Raw genomic sequence first — 11,810 nt, forward strand, 5'->3', positions numbered from 1 at the left:
AAACGCCCAAAAGACTAGGAGGTAGAACTGGAAGTTCTACCTTACTCTCACATATATAGCAGGACAGGACAGGACAGAAAGGGCTTAGTGTCACCCCGTGACACCACCCCCCTCCTTAAGGTATGGTCTCCATACCATCACCTACTAGGAGGTTTCAGGATTCTGGATTCTGGATTCTAATGCCTCAGGCATTCAGACAGGCAGACAGGATCTATATATGCTAGCCCCCAAACCAATGAAGGCTTGTAAGCTATAAGTGGGCCCCCCACACAGCTCCACTTATAACCAAGGGTAGTTCTACCTAATGTCACGGGATCACCTCTGGGAGTATTCAGAAGCTTTACCGCTGAGCTAAACGCCCAAAAGACTAGGAGGTAGAACTGGAAGTTCTACCTTACTCTCACATATATAGCAGGACAGGACAGGACAGAAAGGGCTTAGTGTCACCCCGTGACAAGAGTATTGGTATCTTCTTCTTTTGGGTTGATTGTTTGTACTGTATATAATAAATCAAAAGCTGTCTTTGATTGATATATAGTTGTTATATATACTCCTCGAGCATGTTGTGTAATATACTAGTCTTTTATTATCGTCAACTTTCTGAGCTTGCTGTATGTGCCTTGTATATCAGATAATTCTGATTTGATTAAATAAAGGTTTTTATATTATTTCTTCTAATTAAGATAAATTATACCATTATCCCATTAAGTGATCAGATTACTATTGAATTTAAATAGTATATCTGATATAAGTATTTCACACTCTTTTATTATAAAAATTTGCATTCTTGAGCTCAGCCTACTTACTGTGATGATCTGGCCTCAGGCCTAGATTAGTCATCCATTTGCCCCACCTGACAGGTCAAATCTCGCTTCGCTTTTGATCCCCTCCTGGTTCCCTCCGGATCTATAAAAGCTTCTTACAGGTTTACCCTTTATATAATAATTTGTTATTCTCTAATATCAATAATTGATTCATTTTATTATTATATTATAAATCTGTTGTCATTACATTATAACAAACTCTTAGCATTCCTATGAAGAATAGAATATCTTCCTAAGAAGATCAAAATATCTATTTATAGTTATATTCTTTGAATCACTAAACTATCTATAAAGAATAGAATATCTATCTACATTACACTTTTTTGAATCCCTAAACAAAAATAGATATTATACTCAAGTTATACTTTTGAAGTTATTGAATGAAAAAGCAAAAAACTCTATTATCCTATTATTATCAAACTTACAATGTCTCTTCATCGTATATCAATATATCAACAATCTGAGGAAAACCAAGATCCAAATCAGTAGTTCTATTAAGAATAGAAGATTGATATAGGAAATGTATTGTATAAGGATAACAAAAAGATGAAATCTAATCATTCCAACCTTTTTCCTTCAGATCTGTCAAAACAGGATCTCTTGAATCTCCTTAACACTAATACGACAGTGATGACTAGGCTTTAAAAGCTACTTTCGGAATAGTTGTTGGAATAAGGAACACGCAGCAGAAGCCATTATCGCTTAAGAGTAATTGGATGGACTACAGTATTGAACTTATTAGATTCCTATCTATAGTATAGGAATACCTTCGAAAATCCTACAGAAATTTTTCTTTCAATTGAGATATATAATAGCTCTGTAACCTCCCTTACTCTTAAAACAAATTGAATACTAAGGTGAAAGACCCAGAACCTTTGAATAATAGGGTTAACCCTATATTCGAAACATGGAGATTGCTTATTGAAGATAAACTCTTAGATAATGCCGATCATTATCTAAACAAAGACTCGTAAGTAAGAGCAATCTTTAGATGAACTACTAACAAGATACAAAGACATCTAAAGCCCAAAATGCTACACAAAGATTTCCGAACCTCCGAAGATGCTTTAAACTATCTTGAAGGTATATACCTAGTATCCAATTGCTTGGAACTAGCAATTGAGGAATTTAGGAACTTGAGAATGGGACTCTCTACATTCCATTAATTCTATACCCAGTTCCTAAAACTGACTGCAGAATCAGATTAGTCTGAAGAGAATTTTTGTAAAGAATTAGTTATAAAGATATCCCTATTATTAAAAAATGTAATTGTTGTTATTATGGATAGTTATCCTGAATTTCAAAAATACATTTCTTATCTAACTAATATAAATATAAGGATACAAGCTAGCTACTTAAAGAGCTCGATAATATCAAAACAAATATCCCGATATTCAAAGAAATTATTTTCAAATTCTTTATGATCTGATAAAACGTTAAGCCGAAAGAAAACTGCTTTTATTGGACTTACTAAGAAGAATTCTATAATTCCTAGAGTTTTATCTAATCGGAAATCTCATTTTCCTAAAGCCCCAGGAAAATGCTTTATATACAGTACTCCTAATTGAAGTAAAGATTATAAATATTTAATTAAAATCAATAAGATTAATAAAGTTAAAGAAAACTTCCTTATTAAAGATAATTAATTAGATTCAAAACAAATCTTTAATATCGATTTATACAAATCGGGAAAAGATTAGTTCTTAAAAAAGTCTTTATTCAAGGATTTCGATATATGAAGAATATTGATTTTAGGAGTCTTATAGAAGGTAATAGCTTTGCTGTCACCTACTATCTACGAATTCATAGCTTCCAAATCCGTTGCTACGCTCTGATGGATATTGGTGCTAGTGCTTACCTTTTTATCAATATTTGGTTTGTATGATAAATTTCTAAATATATAAGTATTCTTATATTTATTTTGGATTGTTATATTGATATTCAAGGTTATAATAGATAGCCAGAGGCCTTTATCACTCAAGCTATATATCTAACTCTACAATTAGATAATAAAATCTTTCTTTAAGTACTATTCTTATTAATTGATATGAAAAGAGATGTAATCTTAGATAATAAATAGCTTTGATTTTACGATATTACTTCTCGATCCTATAACCACACCCTTATATGGTTTATTAATCTACTAGCTATACCTAGTTTCTCCAATAAAATCAATATCCCCCGCAATTCTCTAGAAACCTTTAAAACCTGTAGTTATAAAGAACATCAAGTGAACGTTGATTGAAGAGATCAATTCTTTAATATTAATTTTATTAATCTCTCTTTTATACCTTAAGCCAAATTTATTAATCGGTACAATTGGGATATTAGAGACAACCTTAGGAAAATGGAAAGATTAATCAAATAATATAAGAATAAAGAAATTTCGATCCCTTCCGAGGGCACCAAAACTAATACTTTAATCCCTTCTGCAGGTATCAAGACTGCTATTCTCAACCATATTCTTACTAATTTCAATTCTTTTGAATCTCCTCTATATAACTCAATGAATATCACTACTATTATTATCAAAGCCTTTAAGATATATACTCGTTGTCACGATAATACGGTTTTTGGGATCAGTATATATGAAGTCGATGGTATTCTTAAAGATTGTATAGAAAATATGGAATCTGCCGAAGTCGAAGAACTTCATTCTCGGATCCCCGCTATCTACCATAACTGAATTGATATTTTCTCCAAAACTATATTTAATAAACTACCTAAATATACTTTTTATAATCATTATATTGAAATACCAAAAGATATAATCTTAAAAACGAGTCCAATTTATAATATATCAATTAAAGAATTCTTAATTATTAAAAAATATATTATGGATAACTTAAAAAAAGGTTTTATAGAAGCTAATTCCTTTTTATTCGTAACACTAATCCTATTTATAACTAAGCCTAATAAAGGATTACGATTTTGTATAGATTACTAATATCTCAATATTATTATCAAAAGAGATAAATACTCTTTACCACTTATTAACAAGATATTAGCTTATATTTCTAAGGCTAAGATCTTTATCAAACTCAATATCTATCAAACCTTTTATCGAATCCGAATATACTTTGATTTAGAAAATCTTATTACATTTTATATATAATATAGTATATACAAATGTAAGGTCTTATTTTTCGATTTAATTAATAATTTAATTATTTATTAAAGATATATAAATAATATCTTATTTAATCTTCTTAATATTACTTATATTGCCTATTTAGATAATAACCTTATTTATTTAAAAAACAAAAAGAAATATGAGTAATACATTATCTAAGTCCTAGATTGCTTATAGAAAGCTGGCCTTCAAGCTGATATAAATAAATGTGAATTTGGAATTATCAGAATCAAATATCTAGATTTCATTATTAATATCAATAATATAGAAATTGACCCTAAAAAGATTAAGGTTATTAAAGAATAAAAACCACCAACCAATATTTGAGAAGTATAGTCCTTTCTCGGATTTTGCAATTTCTATTATCAGTTTATTCAAGACTTCGGTAGGATTGCTAAACCTTTTGTTTAGTTGATTAAGAAAAACATTAAGTTTTTATAGAATATTAATTATAATACTAATTTTGAAAAATTGAAAAGACGCTTAGTGAATGCTTCTGTTCTGAAATATTATTACATGGAAAAGCAGATTATGATTGAAACTGATACCTCTAATAAAATGATCAATGGAATTCTCTCCCAGCTTTAAGAAGATAACTAATAATACTTGGTGGTTTTTTTCATTAAGATTATATTTCCAGCAGAGATAAACTATATTATCTTTAATAAAGAAATACTTATTATTATAAAAGTATTCAAGATATAATATATTGAATATATCGTTTCGCTTTATTATATCAAAATCTATATTAACCACAAAGTACTAGAATACTTTATAACAAAAAGAATCTTGAATTAGAGGCAAACTGGATAAGCTGAAACCCTATCGAATTTCTGATTTGAGATTGTATATTGATTAGAAGTTAATAATACTACTATAAATACCTTAAGTTGTAGAGAATAGAATATTACAAATCAAAAGCTTAAATACTTAGAATAATATATTCAAATTCTCTTATTAGATATAATTCTCAATAAAAGAATTATTAACAAACTTAATACAGAAAAAAAGAAGGTAATAGAATTATTGATTCTCAATACCGAGAATATGGATTTGATAGATAGAATTCTGATAGTCAACTAAAACCATCCTTTTCTATAAACAAAATATAATTTGGTAATATGCTTAAAGAAAGGATATTCTATAAAAAACAATCTTATCTTATATAAAAATCATTTTGTTATTTCTAATATAGACTATCTATATATTAGTCTTATAGAAAAAGTTTATACTTAAATCTTTTTAGTATATTCTAGAAAAACTAAGATTAAGCTAATCTTATGGAAAAGATATTTCTGAAAAGATATATCGAAATTCATTGATTAATATATTAATAACTGTACCACTTATTATAATTTCCATATTTCTAGAAATAAGATATCAGGATTCCTATAGCTATTATCTATATTCTTAAGACTCTGGGTAGATGTATTTATGGATTTCAAAACATTTTCTATTAATAAGTTTGATTATAATAATATCTTTATGATAGTAAATAGACTATTAAAATAGTCCATCTTTATACTATACTATAAGATTATTAATACTAGAGATATAGTAATAATATATCTAAACAATATTTATTAATGGAAAGGTGCCTCAAAAACTATAATCTCCAATAGAAGCCCCCAATTTATATCTCTTTTTTGAAAGAAATTCATTCGAATCTTAGAAGTAAAGTTGAAACTCTTTACAATATATTATTCTCAAATAGATAGTTAATTTATTTATTTATTTATAGTGATTAACGTCTAATATCTGACCTCCCAAGGGGTATTCTAGACATACTAAGGAGCGGGCCTATGGGCCGCTAGCGTTTCAGCCGCTCATAGTAGTGTAATGTTAGCTAATCAGGGGCTTGTTGCCTCTAGTGTTCCCCCGCTCAGTACTGCTCATAGCGATCCTGCAGCTATTCTGTTTAAGGATTTATAGTTCTGTTTTAAAGAGTCTTGTTTTGTATATCATCCAAATGTCAGTAGATAATCAGATTGACCGCTATCGATCGAAAGAGTGTTCAGAGTGTTTATAGCTAATTGATGCGGATCTTAGATTGATTGGGGTGGAGAGCTCGTCCTCGGGGTACTGAAGCAGGTTGGTATTTATGTGATTATATGTGGTTTAAGCATATTCTAGTATAGAATCTGAATCTAATGAAAAGATTAGTAAAGCTATATTGTAATTACAGAATACGGTTAATATATACTATTATATTTCATTCGGATTATAATTGATTTGGTATAAGTGGTTAGTTGCTATATATCTGATTATTGATTGGATATCGAAAGAAATATAATAGGCTTTTCTCGATCCCATATATATAAATGTTTTTATTATTTTTGTAATTGAATCTAATATAATAGGCTGCAAAGTCACTATATCCAGTCCGCATTACTATAAGTCTATATAATATTCCATAGGGAAGTTCGAGGCTCCCCAACTTTAAAATGTTATATATCGGTTTCTATATATTATATATTTTGAAAATCAGATCTCTTTTTGTATTCTATTATTTATTCTCTGAATACCAATATTTGATATATAAAACAAAACAAGAATTGCTAACAATAAAGAGACACAATGAGTTAGGATCAAGTAATCCAATTGTACTCTGATTAGTAAGACAATCAACTACCTCGTTGCCTTTTATCTCAGTATGCCTAGAGAACCATTTAATTATAATATTGTAGTATTGTATTACTTAATGGTATTTATAATAGATTTATTAGGAGAAATCAATAATGCTTCTTTGTATTCCTTAGATTACTGAGATACTATCAATATATAGTCATATTCGGTCTTAATAAAAGTATTTAATAGTATTCAGAAGACACTCTAATCCCCGCTATATACTGATTGTTTTGGTATCAAAAATATATAACTATTTATATATGCAGCTATAATCGTTATCGATTTATTGCTTATTATAGTAGATTATAAAACTATATTCTATATAATAATCGTATTTATTATATTGTTTGGATCCATTTGAGAATATAGAATAATCTTTTTAGGGAATTAGGTTTTATCAATCTTTAAACGTTTTCGCAATATCCTCTTTGCTTATATCATTAATTAAATCAATACAGCATTTAGAGAAGAAATGCGGTTATAGGAATCTAAAACGCTCGGTTGCAGGGATTGCTTATCCCATTCTCTATAATCTGGTGATAGAATCTTTCAGTGTACCTATACCTTATCCTCTTTTCCTGATATACAACTTCAATCGATTTATAAGTAGGTGTTGTATATCCACTATCTGAAACCGAAACGCGAACCTTAACCTAGCTTGCTCTAATACAATAATTCCAATCAGAAAACTAGTTTCTGTAAGGAGTACGGTTATCGGAATCGTTTTGTAAACAGATAAAGCTCTCCGTATTGTATTGTGAATCGTCTTGCTGATTAGGTCGATATGTTTCTTGATTCCGATGCTAACTGGAATATAACTTGCATTTGAGTGTTGTTTGTATAGCCCATCGAACCATACTTCGGAATCGAAGAGAGCAACAGGGAGTATACAGGTAATAATCGTTTTTCGCAGGCAGGCTGTAGATAGTCCGTAGACTGTATAAGCTATTGATCGAATGTAGGATGCAATGCACATAGCTTTCGTAGTGCGTGTTTTGATATGCTGTAAGAATGTTAGGCGTCGATCGAAAAAGATGCCAAGCCAGTATAAGATCAGTTGTATTCCGTTAGTGAATCCTAAAAGGGTTAATATAATAACTAGATCCCGATTTATCCTTATAGCCAGATTTACAGTTTCATGCTTTCTCGATATGTAAAGAAACTCAAACTTTTCCGAAGCGAAAAAGACCTTATTCTAATCTCCCCATTATAGAATACATCAAACAGTTTAGCGGAATATATGTGTATTCGTAAATAGGTCCTTAGATATGTGATATATAGCTATATTATCAGTATATTCGAAACGCTGTACTCTATCTTGATTAAGAAGCTCAACAAGGTAGAGAGTATACAGGATCGAGGAGAGTAGCGATCCCTGGGGGGTGCCGCATGCAACCGGAAAGTCCTGTGTTGTGATCCCCTCAAGCCTTACACGCACACGTCTCTCAGTCAGGCAGAAATGAATTATATTATAACTACTTTCTAGAATATATTATAATACAAAGTAGATTCGCTATACCTACAGACACTTTCCCGGCTCACTTGTGATAAAGCCACTAGTATTAGGCTTCTATAGAATCTTTTGATTATGTTAAACCACTTATTGTATAATTACCTTCGAAAATTCCAGCCAGAATCAAAACCATTCCTTTATATCTCCATTCCTGTTTGTTCCTTAAACCTATCTAATACCTTTATTATATCCTCTGCCCTATAGTATCCGATTATAGACCAACACACGCATTCATCCTTTCAAGCTATATAAACAGTATCGCTATCATTGTTATTATATACTACACCTTGCGACTAATAGCTGTTTCGCATTACCTTGCCAAATCTCTTCTATACAACAAAGCCGACTATATCTCACAGGCTTACTATTTCAGATTTCTAGCCAAACAGTCCTTCTATAATATTTCCAATTCATTAACTAAAGCTCTACTTATAAAATCTATTTTCCCAATGTATAGTTTATAATCGAAAATAGAATACTAGGAGTATGTTGTACATGTATATCATAGGATTAATCTTTATCTAAGATTCTTTATTATTGTAATATTGATCAAGTATTATTGAATATAGCTTACTAAAAGTATTCTTTCTATACCAGAGCTTCTCCATTATTATATTATTTCTATATATTCGAAAATAAGATGCTAAAAACATTCCTCCTTCTACTCTATATATATTCTCGCTGACCTTAGTAAATATTATTCTAGCCTTTATATACTTCCTACTATTCCTCTTATTATTTGTAAATATCTGATTCGATATACTTACAGATTATACATATTATTGGATTATGAAAACTCTACACATTAGTATTCCAAAAATGTTTTGTTGATTTTTGTTCATCAAGTTAAGGATATCAGTTTTACTCCCAATACAGGCTTTAATCAGATTTAGTTATATTATAGAAGCTTTATTATCTGCTATTTCAAGGATTAATTCTGCTTTGCAAACGCTCTACCGCAATATACTCTGGCTCTGCTCCCCACACAGATTTGTAAAGCATAATTCCACATCAATCCCACTCTCATCTCCCTTTCACCATTAAATAGTTTTCATTTTCGTTTTGCTAATAATCCTCTGTTCCGAGTATCTTCGTGATTACCCTCTAATAATCAATTATATATACCTTCACTTTCAATACAGCCTTCAATTAGTATACAACCACCACCCAGCTTTAGCTGATTCTACTTAGCTCTCCGATCACACAATCAAAGGTTTGTAGGATACACCACGTACAGGTGAGAGTCATCGTATCCCAAATAGATAGTTAAATAGAGATTATAAATTAGTATTTAGATTAACATTTATATTCTTATATCAATTACTATTAGAATAACTAATTTGAGCTCTTATATATTATAAACTATACACAACTCACTTTTTCTACACAAAAGCCTGGAAATATCCCTATTTAAGCTTCAAAACGGATACAAAACCTATCACCTCTTTCGATTAGAATAGATCCTCTATCACTTTACCATCCAAAAGAAACTTTTTCAAAAAAAAGTATAGAACTTTGCCTTTAGAATATACAAAATCTAAAAAGTTGCTAAAAAAATTATTCTTAAATCTCAAAACAAAAAAAAAAAAAGATATTAATAAATATAAACAAATTATTAATTTCGAGGTTAATAATAAAGTCTTTATTACTACAAAAACTTTATTATTAAAAGATTTAATCAAAAGCTTGATTTATAGATAACTGATTCTTATACCATTCTTTTTAAAAAAGATTATTTTTATTATTTTGATTTATTAGATAATATGAAAATGTATAAAGTCTTTTTTTTAGATAAATTTCGAAAAAGTATATAGATAATTCTATATTTAATCAAAAAGTTGATCTGCTATCCTTAATTATAATTATTGCAAATACCGAATTCGAGGTTTAAGATATATTAGTTTTAAAGATTATTTGAAAAAAGATTTGTTACAAGATAAGGTGGATAGATTATAATAACAATCCTGTATAATATTACTATAAAGATATAATGTATATACTCTATAAAATTAGAAGATTCTATATATAATATCTGTATACTATAAATCCTCCTGAAAATTTATTAAAATAAATAAAGAACTAGAAAATTGTCAAGGTACGGATAAAGACTTATATTGTACCATAAGGATAGAAGAGCTATGGAAAAATGAAGCCCTACTTATAGAAAGTAGGGCGTGCTAGTATACTATACTTAAGGTATAAAGACAATTACAGATTATATAGTTGGCGCTGTGACAGTACCCTCCATTCAAGGCAATTAGTCCACAATCACAATATCAATTGATCTTTTAGAAAACAAAATAATATTAAAATACTCTAATTTCTATTATTGGATTAAAATGAACTTTTTGGGAATAATAATTAATTGCCGAAGCTTTTTAGATCTATTTTAACCTCAATTCAGAGATACGCTTGGTGTAAGTATTAATAGGAAATCAGGAGTAATAGATCTTTTGAAGTTTACCCAAACAAATGGTTCTAGTTTATCTGGATTTGTTAAATAAAAGCAATAATTATATCTTTCTAGTCATAAAGGTCTTTAATAGATTATTAAGATGCTAATAATATTTCTATTTGATTTGATAATAAAATCCATTTTGTTATAATAGTTAAATAATTTATTGAATTCTTATTATTCGGTTTCCTTATTTGTTTTATTATCTTTTTCTAGAATACAATCTTGGTTTCGGCGGGATTTGATTTTATTGATTGCTTTTTAACCAATTAGTTTAGGTAAGTAATAGAGTGGTCGAAATAATAAATTATAGAATACTAGAAAGATCTTAAAACTAATAGGAAGCTGGAGTAGACAGGCTCGTTTATAAACTTTTAGAATTTTATAGAAACCATTTCATTTATCATCACCTTTCTTCATCAAGCAATTGGTTTTATATTTTTAATACTAACTCATACTTTATTACCTTTTTTATATAAAAAGGCATTAATACAAGTCTTATTAGCGTAATCTTTATATCTCTGAATAGATTGAGCAACTAGGGCTTTCAATTTTGTTAGAATGATATTAAATCGATCTGTAATCTTATTGGCCTTTAAGAACTCATATTTGCATTAATATAATAGATTTAAGGGAATAGATGAAGAGGGCTCAATGTCAAGGTGTAGATGAAAATCGTAATTAGCGAAAAATAGGGATATGCTGGTAGTCTCTGAGATAATATTATTAAGCGCAAACTTTATGAGTAGGAGCTAATTATATTAATTATCTTAATAAAAGTTTATAAAAACCCAAAGATATTATTCTACTATAATATTAATCCTTTCTGTTTGTTTGTCGGACTTGGGATGGAACAAGGAGAATCATTTTAAAGTGATTAATAAACACTCGGATAAATGCTCCAGAATTCTAATATAAATTGTAAACCTCTATCGAATATTATATTATCAGGTGTACTATATAGACAATAGGACCTTTTTAACAAACCGATTAGCAAGCTTCTCTACAAACAATTCTATAATTGGAATGAAATAATGCATTTTTCGTTAAACAGCAAATAACTATAATGATATATTAATGCTTTTTGCTCTAATATTTACTAATTAATAGTAATAAATATATCAATAGAGATATCAATCAGGGGCGGAATGATATGACAGGGATTTTAGAAATCCCAGGTTGCAACAAAACGGGAGGCTTTGATTTGGAAGTAGAGTTGATAGGCTTTTATACATAAATTTCGATTTCCTCAATATA

The sequence above is a fragment of the Botrytis sinoallii genome, assembly GCF_014898435.1.
Source record: "Botrytis sinoallii strain Bc 23 chromosome Unknown BSIN_003, whole genome shotgun sequence".
Taxonomy (NCBI): Eukaryota; Fungi; Ascomycota; class Leotiomycetes; order Helotiales; family Sclerotiniaceae; genus Botrytis; species Botrytis sinoallii.